The 19330-nt window shown below is 34.6% G+C and overlaps 1 long non-coding RNA gene across 1 annotated transcript; it reads left to right on the top strand.

Annotated features, from left to right (window-relative positions):
- The first annotated feature begins 16984 nt into the window (after positions 1–16984).
- Positions 16985–19059, top strand: LOC145166463 (uncharacterized). The gene is made up of 2 exons (XR_013740545.1): positions 16985–17479; positions 17897–19059. It is a non-coding gene; the product is annotated as an uncharacterized LOC145166463 (long non-coding RNA).
- The last annotated feature ends 271 nt before the right edge of the window (positions 19060–19330 follow it).

The raw sequence follows: 19330 nt of genomic DNA, 5'->3' as shown, positions 1-19330 counted from the left end.
TCTACGCTCCGGTCCAACACACAAATCAAGGGATTAGATCTCACAACCAACATTATCAAATGTCACACCCCCAAACCAAGGATGGCGGAAACGTCCGGGGGTGGAGGACTTCATGTATAGTATCATAACAACAATTGTAATAGTAATTCAAGCAAACACAACCAACATATATATAATTGAAAAAGTTACATCATTGTATGAATTACATGTTTACGAATCAATTACAATATGTTGACAAAATATGAAATAGTAGACGCCTTAGCGTCCCATCCTCAAAAGCACTTGGTTACCTGTTTAATGATTTCCTGAGAATACAAGTTGTTTGAAAAAGTGTCAACACAAAGGTTGGTGAGTTCATAAGCTTTTGTTTGGTATTATTAAAAGCCTTTCGTTTGTAAAAGTAGTATTTGTTTTAGAAAAATCCAATATTTTCCTTAAAATGTATATGTAGTCTTAAATCCAAAGACCGAAATGTATAAGTAACTTTTCTTACTTATAATAAATAATGTAAGTTTAAATCGACATAAACTCGTTTAATTTTAATGAAGTTCCCGTAAATTCCAATATTCATTAATACTTTATGTGAGTTTATTAAAGCCTTTTCTTGTAAAAGTAGTGTTCGTTCCAGAAAATCCAATATTTTCCTTAATGTGTAAATGTAGTCTTAAAACCCAAAGACCGAAATGTACAAGTAGTGTTCGTTCCTTATAGTAAAACAATGCAAGTTTAAATCGACATAAACTCGTTTGATTTTAGTGAAATCCCCGTAAATTCTATGTTTGTTAATACCACATGTGAGTTATTATAAATTGAATCGAATGTCTCACAGAAGTCATTAACGAATTTACGTGTAGTGTAATGAAAACTTGGTACCGTATGGCCGTACCTTGCTTAATGAAAATATCCTTTGTATAAATGTACCCTTTTTAAATGTATGTGTTATGTAATGTTTCATAAAGTCATTAACGGAATTTCGTGTTATGAAAACTTGGTACCGTATGGCCGTACCTTGCTTAACGAAAATATCCTTTATATAAATGTACCCTTTTTAAATGTATGTATTATGTAATGTATCATAAACTATACCTATTATAGTTTATCAACCAAGGGTAGTACGTAGTAATGTATGCAAACTATATTCAAAATAGTTTATTAAATGTTTGAATGTATCGGTTGTACTTTGATTATAATCACTTGTTATTCTTTATATTTTATATGTCCAAATCCATTTGTAAACTGATGTGTGTCTAAATATTAAGATAAAATGTCATATATTGCAATAACATATAATCACATAAAGATATACACCTTGCTCAACATGTTACAAGGTGAAATGAAATTGACAGCAACTTTTTGTTGTATACAGTTTCTGTTACTGTTCTTAGAAAATTTATAGAAAAATCATCAAAGCTCTAAATCCAAATCCGCAAATTCTGAGAGTTTGCAATATGAGTCTAGTTTGTTCGTAAATTTTATCATGATTTTTAGTGATCTCTAACAGAGGTGAAAATGTTCATAATCACAGACTGGTCCGGGTTTGCCTCTGAAATGATAGGCAGTTTTGTAAAAATCACCATAAATTGTAGAAAAATCATATGGAGATGTGCAAGTAGCCATTTTAAAGATAAGAGTTTGAACTACTTGCACCTTGAACAGTTTTGAAAACTAAAATATTTAAGTTGACCAAAACAGTCCGTGATCGAAGTTCATCTTTTCTGATGTAATCTGATAGAAAAAGTTTAATTGTGTTCTTGATGATTTTACTTGTATTCCCCCCTTAAAACTTAAGAAAAACATGTAAATGTAGGGGTATGAACTCACCCTATGTGGTTTCAGTAGATGAAAGTGAGAGAGAGGAAGTGTTCAACCCAAGAACACTAAGAAGATGTCTTGATGATTCGACAATCTAACATCGAATAAGATGGAATTTGTGTAAGATATCAATGATTTGAGTAGAATGGAGTGTAATAATTATATGAATGATGAAGATACTTACTAATTGAAGAAAGAAATCCCTGAAGAAAGCCTTGAAGTTCTTGAAGTTGAGAGAAAAGATGAGAGAATTTTGGAGAGTGTCCTTTGGTTGCTAAGTGTAGAATGAAAGAACTTTATGGAGAATGAGGAGAGAGGATCAATCCTCCAGCTCTTAGAACGTGGGAAGAGCTGGAGATTGGGTGTAAAGGTCCACTAAGGTGACAAGGAGTAGTGGGAAAGAGTGGCTGATCATAGAGTGAGGTGGTGGTGGCTTGCTTTTGTCATAAAATAAGGAAAAGCAAATATTCCCTCAATAATTAGTCCAACCACCAATTCTTTTAATACATTTTTATAAAAACCCTGGAGATTTATATATTTTGGGGCCTTAGTTTATAAAATAAAGTTTTGGGTGAAAATCCCACGTTAAAATAATGAAAAACGGAGTTAAAACAAAGTCGTAGTCGAAAAACCGGTAAAAAGGGGCCGTCTGCGAGACCTCTCGCATGGAGGCCGGATTCGGACCCTCGCATGCGAGGCTGCTGTCTGATGGCTTCGGATTCGGTCTCCTGAGAGGCTTCAGCTTCGGTCCTGATGAGAGGCTTCGGATCCGAGGCCTCGGATGAGAGGCTTCGGTCCTGAAGCTTCAGTTCCAGGTCCTTAAGGCTATTTTACCCGTTTTTACCCCGTTTTAAGCGATTTTTGACCCGGTTAAGGGTCGATATGACCCAAATGATTACAAAAAGTTAAAGTAACTTTTGAGAGAGATTTGGGAGAGATTTCAAATAGAAAGAGATAGAGTGAAAACGATTTAGAGAGGTTTCGTTTGTGATTAATTTGAGTGTCCGGCTTCACAACGCAAGGTTCGTAAACCCCGTTAAACCGTGTTTTAGTGTCGTACACACTCCCGATGAGTGTGCAATAATGTTTTATCGTTTTGGTTCAATGTTTACTTAGGAAATTCAACACACGAACTTTCCAAATGATGTTTCTCTCATTAAGATATTGCATTGTACAATAATTACATAGTGTAAACCCTAATATACAAGGGTTAATTGAGTCGATTGGTTTTGACTTGTTGACTTTGTTTGACTTTGACTTGACTCAATTTTGACGGTTGTCACATCATCCTCCCGTTAGAAGGAATTTCGTCCCGAAATTTGCATTTGACTGGGACATCAAGAGTTTGGGAAAAGATGTGGGTATTTTTGTTTCATTTGATCTTCGCGTTCCCAGGTGAACTCAGGCCCTCGTTTAGCGTTCCAACGGACCTTCACGATGGGAATACGACTTTGTTTCGTTCGTTTGATTTCCCGATCCATGATTTTGACTGGTTCCTCCATGAAGTGGAGATTTTTGTTAACTTCGATTTCGTCGAGTGGTATTTCGAGGGTCTCGTCGGATAGATTTTGTCAATCATATTTTCGGGGTTAAAAAAAATAAAGTTTTATTAGTTACCTATAGCGACGACTTGTCGTCACCATAGGTTTAATCTATTACGATGACTTGTTGTCGCTATAGGTTTTTAACAAGAGCCAACGACATACCTATAGCGACACACAAGTCATAATTTGGATGTGTGAAGACTTGGAGTACTTTCTAACTGGTTCATGTGTGAAGACTTGGAGTACTTTCTAACTGGTTCATGTGTGAAGACTTGGAGTACTTTCTAACTGGTTCATGTGTGAAGACTTGGAGTACTTTCTAATGAAAACTGTGCTACTGGGGAAATTGGAAACTGGTACGTAGCTTCAAAGTCAAGAATATGCAGTAGACATGTGATGCATTAAATGCATGAGGCACACAAGTCATAATTTGCAGCAACATATACGTATATGTGTGTGAATTGAAGAAGAAGGTTACGGCTCAAAGAATATATATATATATTCATTTTCTCTTCATTTGTTAGATACACAATAATCATAACATCATAGACTATATATATTCAATTTCATTTGTAATTTTCACTAGTTTATATTCCGCGAGTGTTACCGAAATCATTTATCAATTTTTCAGAAGTGCTTAACTTGTTTTGTTGCATTCCCAACAATTTGCTATTAATTACTTCTCCCACTTTACTTATATAAATCATCACATTCTTACCGCGACTTTTAACTTCTCCCTCACAAATGGATCCACCTGCAGATCATCAAAACCCCATAGATGACCTCGATTGGTTTCAGTACTTTGATCATCAAGATCTTTTTAGGTATATATAAACGTCACTCATTACACCATCTTACGCACAGAAAAGTGATTTTGTCGACATTGATCAAAACATGGTTTGGATTTGTAGTGATCAAAAAGAGTATTTCATCGTGTTGGATTTGATTATCTTGAGTTTTTTTTTTTTTTTTTTTTTTTTTTTTTTTTTGCAGTGGTGACATGCTCAACCATCATGATTACGAGTTGTCGGAAAAATTGCATGAAGTGCTCGATCAGAACGTTTCCACAGTACTTAACAAAGATCAAAACATCATTTCTAGAAATGAGTTTCACGATTTTGATCCCCTTGAAGATATAAGCTTATGGGATTGTTGGGAGGATGGTAATTTACCATTGGTTAGTTTCAGTGAAGACTGTAAATCCGGTGGTGAGGCTACATGTAGTTCTAGTGCTGCCACCACTGATCACGGTGGCCGGAAGGTGGCAAAGAGATTGAGACCATTGCAGTTTGAAGAGATAGAGAAGTACTTTGGGATGCCGATAATCATGGCAGCAAAGGAACTAGGGATAAGTTTAACAGTGTTGAAGAAAAGATGCAGAGAGCTAAACATAAACAGATGGCCTCATAGAAAACTTAAGAGCCTTCAATCCCTCATTGAAAATGCCAAGGTAAATTATGATAATAACCTTCTATACATTACTCATGCACTTGGTAACCAAAGTAGTTTTGGTATTTTCTAAAATTTTAATCGTTAGTTTCTTTATAACTAAACATAGGTCCTAGGCATATGCCACATCAAATCAATTGATTTACTACGATCTCCTGATTTATATTTATATAAACTTAACTCATTGTAAATTTTGTGAACTCACATGAAAAATATATTGTATCTACCTTTAAAAAAAAAATTAGGAGTTGGGATTAAAGGAGGAGATAGAGACGTTAGAAGGGCACAAGAAGATGATGGAGAAATTGCCAGGTATGGAATTGACAGAAAGAACAAAGAAGCTTAGGCAAGCTTGCTTCAAAGCTATTTATAAGAAGAGAGGACTTAACAATCCTTAACCATTTTGTTATAATTAGTGGATGTTAATCTACATTGTATGTGTTTTTCTCTTGATAGTTTGATGCCCTTTTTAGTTTCATTTTATGTATTTGTCTATTGATTTTTAATGCAGAAAATTTTGTATAATTTGGGTATTATAGTTTGTATTATGTATTTAGCCATATTCTAGATTGCCGACACGACTACGCCGACGACTCTATACCAGAGGTCTATATAAATAGACTTATGAATTTAGTAGGAATAACTTGATTATAATCTTGTGATTTGTTCCATGTCTGATCCACTCCTAAGATTCACTTGACATGCCCCCAGTTATGTGTAATTAAAATTTTATTAGACTGTTGATCCTAATGAGTCTACCCTAAGTCCACAACCAAACAAGGAACAGGTCTTAAGGCGGACTCACCATTTCTAGGTCAATCATTTCTTAATTACACATAACTTCGAGGTACACCTAAAGAATCTTAGAGTTACCAGTTGTAAATTGTTTGTAATACCAAGTAGTGAGATTCAATGAAATAAAATACATGCCTATTTCATTGATAAACCTTTTAGTAAATATCCTTACCATTTATATACACATGTATAATTTCGCACTTTAGTGAACTATTCTTGGTGTTTCTGTTAACGTCTTGGAGACGGAGTTATGGTAGTGGTTAGAAGTAGGTTTTGTACGGGCGTTAAAATTTACACATCATGTTGCTCGTGCGAGAATAGGGGTAGAAGAGATAATTAATAGACGCCTAATCCTATAATTACTTATAGGGGTGATCCTTATTAATTACGTCTATAATCACGTAGTGCATATCAGTTATACATAATTTGAGATAGAATAGACTTTCGAATAAATGACTCTACTCTAAGTCCACAACCAAACAAGGAACAGGAAGTAGAGCAATAGTCATAGATTCTGAGTCTATAATATCTTTAATTATGTATAACCTTGGCGTATGCACTCAGTTATCATAGGCCTACTAATAGAGGTCTTTAGTTTTCACATAAGTTGGTTATAGTATCACCAAATACTCCTATAGTATTTTTAGGTGTTTATATTCGATTCTTAAAGTATTCCCTGTAGGGTGTAGTTAGGTTGTTAGATTTGTTGCCCATTATGACTATCCCCCAGTATATGCAAGTCACTCCTCGGACAGATATAGTTGATCAGGCTATATCCTTCCCAGACTTGATTTACATATACCAAGGCATACCCATAATGTACGACTCCTCTTCTTTTACTTTATGTTCTTCTAGTTATGACACTATGTGAGCATGTATGCATGTATTTATACTTTTAATAAGAAACCATTCATTTTCTAAAAGTATATTTATTTGAAAAATGCACAAATCAGAGACTATTAGTCCCAATTGTGTTTATAGTTTGTATATCTTATGTGGTTTGATATACTTAATTCACTATAAACTGTGCTCTGATACCAATCTGTCACACCCCCAAACCAAGGATGGCGGAAACGTCCGGGGGTGGAGGACTTCATGTATAGTATCATAACAACAATTGTAATAGTAATTCAAGCAAACACAACCAACATATATATAATTGAAAAAGTTACATCATTGTATGAATTACATGTTTACGAATCAATTACAATATGTTGACAAAATATGAAATAGTAGACGCCTTAGCGTCCCATCCTCAAAAGCACTTGGTTACCTGTTTAATGATTTCCTGAGAATACAAGTTGTTTGAAAAAGTGTCAACACAAAGGTTGGTGAGTTCATAAGCTTTTGTTTGGTATTATTAAAAGCCTTTCGTTTGTAAAAGTAGTATTTGTTTTAGAAAAATCCAATATTTTCCTTAAAATGTATATGTAGTCTTAAATCCAAAGACCGAAATGTATAAGTAACTTTTCTTACTTATAATAAATAATGTAAGTTTAAATCGACATAAACTCGTTTAATTTTAATGAAGTTCCCGTAAATTCCAATATTCATTAATACTTTATGTGAGTTTATTAAAGCCTTTTCTTGTAAAAGTAGTGTTCGTTCCAGAAAATCCAATATTTTCCTTAATGTGTAAATGTAGTCTTAAAACCCAAAGACCGAAATGTACAAGTAGTGTTCGTTCCTTATAGTAAAACAATGCAAGTTTAAATCGACATAAACTCGTTTGATTTTAGTGAAATCCCCGTAAATTCTATGTTTGTTAATACCACATGTGAGTTATTATAAATTGAATCGAATGTCTCACAGAAGTCATTAACGAATTTACGTGTAGTGTAATGAAAACTTGGTACCGTATGGCCGTACCTTGCTTAATGAAAATATCCTTTGTATAAATGTACCCTTTTTAAATGTATGTGTTATGTAATGTTTCATAAAGTCATTAACGGAATTTCGTGTTATGAAAACTTGGTACCGTATGGCCGTACCTTGCTTAACGAAAATATCCTTTATATAAATGTACCCTTTTTAAATGTATGTATTATGTAATGTATCATAAACTATACCTATTATAGTTTATCAACCAAGGGTAGTACGTAGTAATGTATGCAAACTATATTCAAAATAGTTTATTAAATGTTTGAATGTATCGGTTGTACTTTGATTATAATCACTTGTTATTCTTTATATTTTATATGTCCAAATCCATTTGTAAACTGATGTGTGTCTAAATATTAAGATAAAATGTCATATATTGCAATAACATATAATCACATAAAGATATACACCTTGCTCAACATGTTACAAGGTGAAATGAAATTGACAGCAACTTTTTGTTGTATACAGTTTCTGTTACTGTTCTTAGAAAATTTATAGAAAAATCATCAAAGCTCTAAATCCAAATCCGCAAATTCTGAGAGTTTGCAATATGAGTCTAGTTTGTTCGTAAATTTTATCATGATTTTTAGTGATCTCTAACAGAGGTGAAAATGTTCATAATCACAGACTGGTCCGGGTTTGCCTCTGAAATGATAGGCAGTTTTGTAAAAATCACCATAAATTGTAGAAAAATCATATGGAGATGTGCAAGTAGCCATTTTAAAGATAAGAGTTTGAACTACTTGCACCTTGAACAGTTTTGAAAACTAAAATATTTAAGTTGACCAAAACAGTCCGTGATCGAAGTTCATCTTTTCTGATGTAATCTGATAGAAAAAGTTTAATTGTGTTCTTGATGATTTTACTTGTATTCCCCCCTTAAAACTTAAGAAAAACATGTAAATGTAGGGGTATGAACTCACCCTATGTGGTTTCAGTAGATGAAAGTGAGAGAGAGGAAGTGTTCAACCCAAGAACACTAAGAAGATGTCTTGATGATTCGACAATCTAACATCGAATAAGATGGAATTTGTGTAAGATATCAATGATTTGAGTAGAATGGAGTGTAATAATTATATGAATGATGAAGATACTTACTAATTGAAGAAAGAAATCCCTGAAGAAAGCCTTGAAGTTCTTGAAGTTGAGAGAAAAGATGAGAGAATTTTGGAGAGTGTCCTTTGGTTGCTAAGTGTAGAATGAAAGAACTTTATGGAGAATGAGGAGAGAGGATCAATCCTCCAGCTCTTAGAACGTGGGAAGAGCTGGAGATTGGGTGTAAAGGTCCACTAAGGTGACAAGGAGTAGTGGGAAAGAGTGGCTGATCATAGAGTGAGGTGGTGGTGGCTTGCTTTTGTCATAAAATAAGGAAAAGCAAATATTCCCTCAATAATTAGTCCAACCACCAATTCTTTTAATACATTTTTATAAAAACCCTGGAGATTTATATATTTTGGGGCCTTAGTTTATAAAATAAAGTTTTGGGTGAAAATCCCACGTTAAAATAATGAAAAACGGAGTTAAAACAAAGTCGTAGTCGAAAAACCGGTAAAAAGGGGCCGTCTGCGAGACCTCTCGCATGGAGGCCGGATTCGGACCCTCGCATGCGAGGCTGCTGTCTGATGGCTTCGGATTCGGTCTCCTGAGAGGCTTCAGCTTCGGTCCTGATGAGAGGCTTCGGATCCGAGGCCTCGGATGAGAGGCTTCGGTCCTGAAGCTTCAGTTCCAGGTCCTTAAGGCTATTTTACCCGTTTTTACCCCGTTTTAAGCGATTTTTGACCCGGTTAAGGGTCGATATGACCCAAATGATTACAAAAAGTTAAAGTAACTTTTGAGAGAGATTTGGGAGAGATTTCAAATAGAAAGAGATAGAGTGAAAACGATTTAGAGAGGTTTCGTTTGTGATTAATTTGAGTGTCCGGCTTCACAACGCAAGGTTCGTAAACCCCGTTAAACCGTGTTTTAGTGTCGTACACACTCCCGATGAGTGTGCAATAATGTTTTATCGTTTTGGTTCAATGTTTACTTAGGAAATTCAACACACGAACTTTCCAAATGATGTTTCTCTCATTAAGATATTGCATTGTACAATAATTACATAGTGTAAACCCTAATATACAAGGGTTAATTGAGTCGATTGGTTTTGACTTGTTGACTTTGTTTGACTTTGACTTGACTCAATTTTGACGGTTGTCACATCATCCTCCCGTTAGAAGGAATTTCGTCCCGAAATTTGCATTTGACTGGGACATCAAGAGTTTGGGAAAAGATGTGGGTATTTTTGTTTCATTTGATCTTCGCGTTCCCAGGTGAACTCAGGCCCTCGTTTAGCGTTCCAACGGACCTTCACGATGGGAATACGACTTTGTTTCGTTCGTTTGATTTCCCGATCCATGATTTTGACTGGTTCCTCCATGAAGTGGAGATTTTTGTTAACTTCGATTTCGTCGAGTGGTATTTCGAGGGTCTCGTCGGATAGATTTTGTCAATCATATTTTCGGGGTTAAAAAAAATAAAGTTTTATTAGTTACCTATAGCGACGACTTGTCGTCACCATAGGTTTAATCTATTACGATGACTTGTTGTCGCTATAGGTTTTTAACAAGAGCCAACGACATACCTATAGCGACACACAAGTCATAATTTGGATGTGTGAAGACTTGGAGTACTTTCTAACTGGTTCATGTGTGAAGACTTGGAGTACTTTCTAACTGGTTCATGTGTGAAGACTTGGAGTACTTTCTAACTGGTTCATGTGTGAAGACTTGGAGTACTTTCTAATGAAAACTGTGCTACTGGGGAAATTGGAAACTGGTACGTAGCTTCAAAGTCAAGAATATGCAGTAGACATGTGATGCATTAAATGCATGAGGCACACAAGTCATAATTTGCAGCAACATATACGTATATGTGTGTGAATTGAAGAAGAAGGTTACGGCTCAAAGAATATATATATATATTCATTTTCTCTTCATTTGTTAGATACACAATAATCATAACATCATAGACTATATATATTCAATTTCATTTGTAATTTTCACTAGTTTATATTCCGCGAGTGTTACCGAAATCATTTATCAATTTTTCAGAAGTGCTTAACTTGTTTTGTTGCATTCCCAACAATTTGCTATTAATTACTTCTCCCACTTTACTTATATAAATCATCACATTCTTACCGCGACTTTTAACTTCTCCCTCACAAATGGATCCACCTGCAGATCATCAAAACCCCATAGATGACCTCGATTGGTTTCAGTACTTTGATCATCAAGATCTTTTTAGGTATATATAAACGTCACTCATTACACCATCTTACGCACAGAAAAGTGATTTTGTCGACATTGATCAAAACATGGTTTGGATTTGTAGTGATCAAAAAGAGTATTTCATCGTGTTGGATTTGATTATCTTGAGTTTTTTTTTTTTTTTTTTTTTTTTTTTTTTTTTTGCAGTGGTGACATGCTCAACCATCATGATTACGAGTTGTCGGAAAAATTGCATGAAGTGCTCGATCAGAACGTTTCCACAGTACTTAACAAAGATCAAAACATCATTTCTAGAAATGAGTTTCACGATTTTGATCCCCTTGAAGATATAAGCTTATGGGATTGTTGGGAGGATGGTAATTTACCATTGGTTAGTTTCAGTGAAGACTGTAAATCCGGTGGTGAGGCTACATGTAGTTCTAGTGCTGCCACCACTGATCACGGTGGCCGGAAGGTGGCAAAGAGATTGAGACCATTGCAGTTTGAAGAGATAGAGAAGTACTTTGGGATGCCGATAATCATGGCAGCAAAGGAACTAGGGATAAGTTTAACAGTGTTGAAGAAAAGATGCAGAGAGCTAAACATAAACAGATGGCCTCATAGAAAACTTAAGAGCCTTCAATCCCTCATTGAAAATGCCAAGGTAAATTATGATAATAACCTTCTATACATTACTCATGCACTTGGTAACCAAAGTAGTTTTGGTATTTTCTAAAATTTTAATCGTTAGTTTCTTTATAACTAAACATAGGTCCTAGGCATATGCCACATCAAATCAATTGATTTACTACGATCTCCTGATTTATATTTATATAAACTTAACTCATTGTAAATTTTGTGAACTCACATGAAAAATATATTGTATCTACCTTTAAAAAAAAAATTAGGAGTTGGGATTAAAGGAGGAGATAGAGACGTTAGAAGGGCACAAGAAGATGATGGAGAAATTGCCAGGTATGGAATTGACAGAAAGAACAAAGAAGCTTAGGCAAGCTTGCTTCAAAGCTATTTATAAGAAGAGAGGACTTAACAATCCTTAACCATTTTGTTATAATTAGTGGATGTTAATCTACATTGTATGTGTTTTTCTCTTGATAGTTTGATGCCCTTTTTAGTTTCATTTTATGTATTTGTCTATTGATTTTTAATGCAGAAAATTTTGTATAATTTGGGTATTATAGTTTGTATTATGTATTTAGCCATATTCTAGATTGCCGACACGACTACGCCGACGACTCTATACCAGAGGTCTATATAAATAGACTTATGAATTTAGTAGGAATAACTTGATTATAATCTTGTGATTTGTTCCATGTCTGATCCACTCCTAAGATTCACTTGACATGCCCCCAGTTATGTGTAATTAAAATTTTATTAGACTGTTGATCCTAATGAGTCTACCCTAAGTCCACAACCAAACAAGGAACAGGTCTTAAGGCGGACTCACCATTTCTAGGTCAATCATTTCTTAATTACACATAACTTCGAGGTACACCTAAAGAATCTTAGAGTTACCAGTTGTAAATTGTTTGTAATACCAAGTAGTGAGATTCAATGAAATAAAATACATGCCTATTTCATTGATAAACCTTTTAGTAAATATCCTTACCATTTATATACACATGTATAATTTCGCACTTTAGTGAACTATTCTTGGTGTTTCTGTTAACGTCTTGGAGACGGAGTTATGGTAGTGGTTAGAAGTAGGTTTTGTACGGGCGTTAAAATTTACACATCATGTTGCTCGTGCGAGAATAGGGGTAGAAGAGATAATTAATAGACGCCTAATCCTATAATTACTTATAGGGGTGATCCTTATTAATTACGTCTATAATCACGTAGTGCATATCAGTTATACATAATTTGAGATAGAATAGACTTTCGAATAAATGACTCTACTCTAAGTCCACAACCAAACAAGGAACAGGAAGTAGAGCAATAGTCATAGATTCTGAGTCTATAATATCTTTAATTATGTATAACCTTGGCGTATGCACTCAGTTATCATAGGCCTACTAATAGAGGTCTTTAGTTTTCACATAAGTTGGTTATAGTATCACCAAATACTCCTATAGTATTTTTAGGTGTTTATATTCGATTCTTAAAGTATTCCCTGTAGGGTGTAGTTAGGTTGTTAGATTTGTTGCCCATTATGACTATCCCCCAGTATATGCAAGTCACTCCTCGGACAGATATAGTTGATCAGGCTATATCCTTCCCAGACTTGATTTACATATACCAAGGCATACCCATAATGTACGACTCCTCTTCTTTTACTTTATGTTCTTCTAGTTATGACACTATGTGAGCATGTATGCATGTATTTATACTTTTAATAAGAAACCATTCATTTTCTAAAAGTATATTTATTTGAAAAATGCACAAATCAGAGACTATTAGTCCCAATTGTGTTTATAGTTTGTATATCTTATGTGGTTTGATATACTTAATTCACTATAAACTGTGCTCTGATACCAATCTGTCACACCCCCAAACCAAGGATGGCGGAAACGTCCGGGGGTGGAGGACTTCATGTATAGTATCATAACAACAATTGTAATAGTAATTCAAGCAAACACAACCAACATATATATAATTGAAAAAGTTACATCATTGTATGAATTACATGTTTACGAATCAATTACAATATGTTGACAAAATATGAAATAGTAGACGCCTTAGCGTCCCATCCTCAAAAGCACTTGGTTACCTGTTTAATGATTTCCTGAGAATACAAGTTGTTTGAAAAAGTGTCAACACAAAGGTTGGTGAGTTCATAAGCTTTTGTTTGGTATTATTAAAAGCCTTTCGTTTGTAAAAGTAGTATTTGTTTTAGAAAAATCCAATATTTTCCTTAAAATGTATATGTAGTCTTAAATCCAAAGACCGAAATGTATAAGTAACTTTTCTTACTTATAATAAATAATGTAAGTTTAAATCGACATAAACTCGTTTAATTTTAATGAAGTTCCCGTAAATTCCAATATTCATTAATACTTTATGTGAGTTTATTAAAGCCTTTTCTTGTAAAAGTAGTGTTCGTTCCAGAAAATCCAATATTTTCCTTAATGTGTAAATGTAGTCTTAAAACCCAAAGACCGAAATGTACAAGTAGTGTTCGTTCCTTATAGTAAAACAATGCAAGTTTAAATCGACATAAACTCGTTTGATTTTAGTGAAATCCCCGTAAATTCTATGTTTGTTAATACCACATGTGAGTTATTATAAATTGAATCGAATGTCTCACAGAAGTCATTAACGAATTTACGTGTAGTGTAATGAAAACTTGGTACCGTATGGCCGTACCTTGCTTAATGAAAATATCCTTTGTATAAATGTACCCTTTTTAAATGTATGTGTTATGTAATGTTTCATAAAGTCATTAACAGAATTTCGTGTTATGAAAACTTGGTACCGTATGGCCGTACCTTGCTTAACGAAAATATCCTTTATATAAATGTACCCTTTTTAAATGTATGTATTATGTAATGTATCATAAACTATACCTATTATAGTTTATCAACCAAGGGTAGTACGTAGTAATGTATGCAAACTATATTCAAAATAGTTTATTAAATGTTTGAATGTATCGGTTGTACTTTGATTATAATCACTTGTTATTCTTTATATTTTATATGTCCAAATCCATTTGTAAACTGATGTGTGTCTAAATATTAAGATAAAATGTCATATATTGCAATAACATATAATCACATAAAGATATACACCTTGCTCAACATGTTACAAGGTGAAATGAAATTGACAGCAACTTTTTGTTGTATACAGTTTCTGTTACTGTTCTTAGAAAATTTATAGAAAAATCATCAAAGCTCTAAATCCAAATCCGCAAATTCTGAGAGTTTGCAATATGAGTCTAGTTTGTTCGTAAATTTTATCATGAGTTTTAGTGATCTCTAACAGAGGTGAAAATGTTCATAATCACAGACTGGTCCGGGTTTGCCTCTGAAATGATAGGCAGTTTTGTAAAAATCACCATAAATTGTAGAAAAATCATTTTTTCTGATGTAATCTGATAGAAAAAGTTTAATTGTGTTCTTGATGATTTTACTTGTATTCCCCCCTTAAAACTTAAGAAAAACATGTAAATGTAGGGGTATGAACTCACCCTATGTGGTTTCAGTAGATGAAAGTGAGAGAGAGGAAGTGTTCAACCCAAGAACACTAAGAAGATGTCTTGATGATTCGACAATCTAACATCGAATAAGATGGAATTTGTGTAAGATATCAATGATTTGAGTAGAATGGAGTGTAATAATTATATGAATGATGAAGATACTTACTAATTGAAGAAAGAAATCCCTGAAGAAAGCCTTGAAGTTCTTGAAGTTGAGAGAAAAGATGAGAGAATTTTGGAGAGTGTCCTTTGGTTGCTAAGTGTAGAATGAAAGAACTTTATGGAGAATGAGGAGAGAGGATCAATCCTCCAGCTCTTAGAACGTGGGAAGAGCTGGAGATTGGGTGTAAAGGTCCACTAAGGTGACAAGGAGTAGTGGGAAAGAGTGGCTGATCATAGAGTGAGGTGGTGGTGGCTTGCTTTTGTCATAAAATAAGGAAAAGCAAATATTCCCTCAATAATTAGTCCAACCACCAATTCTTTTAATACATTTTTATAAAAACCCTGGAGATTTATATATTTTGGGGCCTTAGTTTATAAAATAAAGTTTTGGGTGAAAATCCCACGTTAAAATAATGAAAAACGGAGTTAAAACGAAGTCGTAGTCGAAAAACCGGTAAAAAGGGGCCGTCTGCGAGACCTCTCGCATGGAGGCCGGATTTGGACCCTCGCATGCGAGGCTGCTGTCTGATGGCTTCGGATTCGGTCTCCTGAGAGGCTTCAGCTTCGGTCCTGATGAGAGGCTTCGGATCCGAGGCCTCGGATGAGAGGCTTCGGTCCTGAAGCTTCAGTTCCAGGTCCTTAAGGCTATTTTACCCGTTTTTACCCCGTTTCAAGCAATTTTTGACCCGGTTAAGGGTCGATATGACCCAAATGATTACAAAAAGTTAAAGTAACTTTTGAGAGAGATTTGGGAGAGATTTCAAATAGAAAGAGATAGAGTGAAAACGATTTAGAGAGGTTTCGTTTGTGATTAATTTGAGTGTCCGGCTTCACAACGCAAGGTTCGTAAACCCCGTTAAACCGTGTTTTAGTGTCGTACACACTCCCGATGAGTGTGCAATAATGTTTTATCGTTTTGTTTCAATGTTTACTTAGGAAATTCAACACACAAACTTTCCAAATGATGTTTCTCTCATTAAGATATTGCATTGTACAGTAATTACATAGTGTAAACCCTAATATACAAGGGTTAATTGAGTCGATTGGTTTTGACTTGTTGACTTTGTTTGACTTTGACTTGACTCAATTTTGACGGTTGTCATATCAAACTTCACTAAGGTCTAAATTTTACTTCCTTAAGGCCCAAAGCCTTTAAATGATCGACTTTTTGTCCATAATCTTGAATTAAGAAACGTCCAGAAACAGGGTGTTATAGATTGATTCTAAGCGAGAACAGGAACATCTTTAACTTCAAGCCAAATCAATATTTCCTTAACAATAAAGTCATCATGCCATAGTTCCAATACCGAAAACCAAGACCGAACACTTGCATGTATAAAAACAGTCTCTTGCCTTCATGGAATTGAAGCTTAGTAGCACCCATAAGCCCCTAAGATATTGTGGTTGAACATCCAAGAAGCCTTCATCCTTACACAGATTATGAGTGTTTGCAATAGGCAGAAAATCTGTAAAACACCCAAGTAATGCTAGAGGAAAACTTAAGTTATCCCTCCCATCATCCTTAATAACAACCTTAGAATCTACCGTAACTTCTTTATTCTCCAATTTAGTTGTACCTTTGACCACACTTGCATAAGAAACATGATCAGAAGAAGTAGCAAGCTTATACACATAGGAATTCCTTGGAATAATAGGAGCTACGGGTCTCACCTGATTCTTATCTAATCTTGAAACATTTGCATGAAATTTGAGGTTTACAATCCAAACCTTACAAACGACCGAATGAGAGAAGCATGATCACTCAATATAATAAAACAAAAAAAACCAAACATTTGCCCCTGATTATCAGCGCCGGCCCATGGGCCTGGGCAAGCTGGGCGACCGCCCCGGGCCCCAAACGCCATAGGGCCCCATTTTGTATTAGGTATATTAAGTTAGCCTATTATTTTTTAGCCTAGTCCACTAGTTTAAGGCCCAATCCTAACATTATCAGGCGCCAAAGAAAAACTGAGAAAGCGGGAGCTAGAATATGTAGCGTCAAGCGTGCGACGTGAATTCCGATTTCCAAGGATGTGAATTTCGATTTTTATGAAAACTCCAAATGCATCTGCAGCGCGCTTCCACTCCAGACTGCAACCAACAATGGTTACTTCGATTTCTTTTTTGTGCGATTTTCCATTTTTTTTTATTTCTGATTGCACGATTTCTTTCTTCCCCATCTGATGAATTTTGCCCTTGATTGAGAGTTGTCGAGATCTTGTCGGATTGACCCTTGCACCGATTGATAGTTGAGACCTGATCGATTTCTCCTATGATTTTTGATCCAACGAATCAATGATTCATATCTCACACTGTTAATTCTTATTTATGATGCTGAAATACCCTATTGATTTCTAATTCTTTATGAAAGACCGAATCAGTTTGAGAATCAAAGAATTCAAAGATGCAAATCACGCAATTAGTTTTGAATCAATGTAAGTTCAAAGCTTCTTTTATGTTAAATTCGATTTATCTAATCTGATGCAAAATTCGATTTTTATTCTTACCTTGTAATACTATCGATATTTTAGGCTGTTCACTTCAATTTTTTTAGTCAGATGCAAATTATGATTTTTTTTCATATATTGTGATACCGGTTTCGATATTAAATTCGATTTTTTCGTAATCTGATGTTGTGACTCAGATCATAATAATCTGATTTCTGTTGCATTGTTTCGGTGTTAAACTCGATTTTTCTAATATGATGTTGTGACTTCGATTATTCTGGTTTCTGTTGTAATCTTCCACTGTTAAATTCGATTTTGTTTTCATATGTTGTTGTGGCTTCGATTATTTTGAATTCTGCTACATTTGGATTTCTTATTCTAACACAGTTACATTATGAATTTCAGGATTCTTGTACAACAGTTGTCGTATTTGGATTTCTTATATTGTCTCATTATGATTTTTAGATTTTTCATGTGTCTTTTGATATCTGTTGTATTTCACTTTCTTACACAGCAGCTACCAGTAGGTTATAGATACTCACATTTCACTTTGTTAATCTGTGACCTCGGCTACTTGTATATGTTAAAATATTTCCTAGAAAATAAATGTCTGGAAGTGTAAAACGAAAAAACAAAAGCCAAAATTGATTGTAACTCAAAAGTTATGATGATTTCTTCTAACTTTCAAGAAAATGAATAAGATAATGTCACAATAAGGGGTACAAGCCAAGGGCCCCATTTTTTTATTTGGCCGGGCTATAAATTGTCTTGGACCAGCCCTGATTATTTTTATGTTTTACAATGAACACATCCATAAGCACCCCCATTTTGCCACAAATATTCCACAATTCGTGTATAACTAAGTGAGAGGGGAAATTAGAGACATACACAGAAACAACAATCTTCTCTAGGTGGTGTTCTTTAGAATTACGTGGTGGATTAGGTTGGCAAGCCGATCAAACACAGATTTACGACCCTTACGAAAGACCGTCTTTCGTCCTTCTTCACCCATCAATGCCAAGCATCCATACAAAGAAACAAAATAATGAAGAAAAATCAAGAATTAAGACGAAGGCGTTTGATCCCGCCGGAAAAAAAATGACGCCGCCTTACCTCCAAAATCGTCAGACGAATAGAGTTGAGTTGACCAACTTCTAACTCTATTACCCAACGAATAAACCATTTACACAACGGACAAAAGGAAGATGAGTTCATGCACAACGAGAGAAACTGCTCAGGACGCAAGACAAATACGATTCACGGAGAGCAACAGTGGTCTGTCGGCGTTTGCACCCGCCAAAGAAGAAAAACAACCGTTTACCCAACGGACAATAATGTACCGAGATAGAGAGAAAATCACAACACTGGAATGTAAAGCATGTATAGCCAGGTTCTTCTTTGGTGTGAATTAATGGAAAATGTTAATGGGGGTTTTTATATAGGTTGTAGGATTTTCTAGGGTAATAAAGCATTGTTGTTTTATTACAAAAATTGATATACCATTTGTAATGGACATTGTTTTTGTACTGGTGAACTAAAAAATACAGCAGAATTTATATGTTGACAAACACTCGTATTCATTATGTTTCATTATGATGGTACTTCTAGCATAATGGTAAATAAATCCAAACATTACAATAAAATCACCCACAAAACTAATAAAACAACTCATTAATAAATAACATACATTTTTCATGTTTATTTCATTTAAAATAATGGTACCACATTCTCTATTTTAACAAAATAGGATAGCATGAAATGTTTTCCAAACCACCCTAAACTTAAATTTATCATTTGTTTGCGAAGGATAAGTCACGTCTTTTTTGCATATCATACTTT

This window comes from Lactuca virosa, chromosome 3 (genome assembly GCF_052849685.1).
Source record: "Lactuca virosa cultivar CGN04683 chromosome 3, Lactuca_virosa_CGN04683_v6, whole genome shotgun sequence".
Classification (NCBI taxonomy): Eukaryota; Viridiplantae; Streptophyta; class Magnoliopsida; order Asterales; family Asteraceae; genus Lactuca; species Lactuca virosa.
The sequence above is the reverse complement of the archived record's forward strand: the minus strand, read 5'-3'. Positions and strand labels throughout refer to the sequence as shown.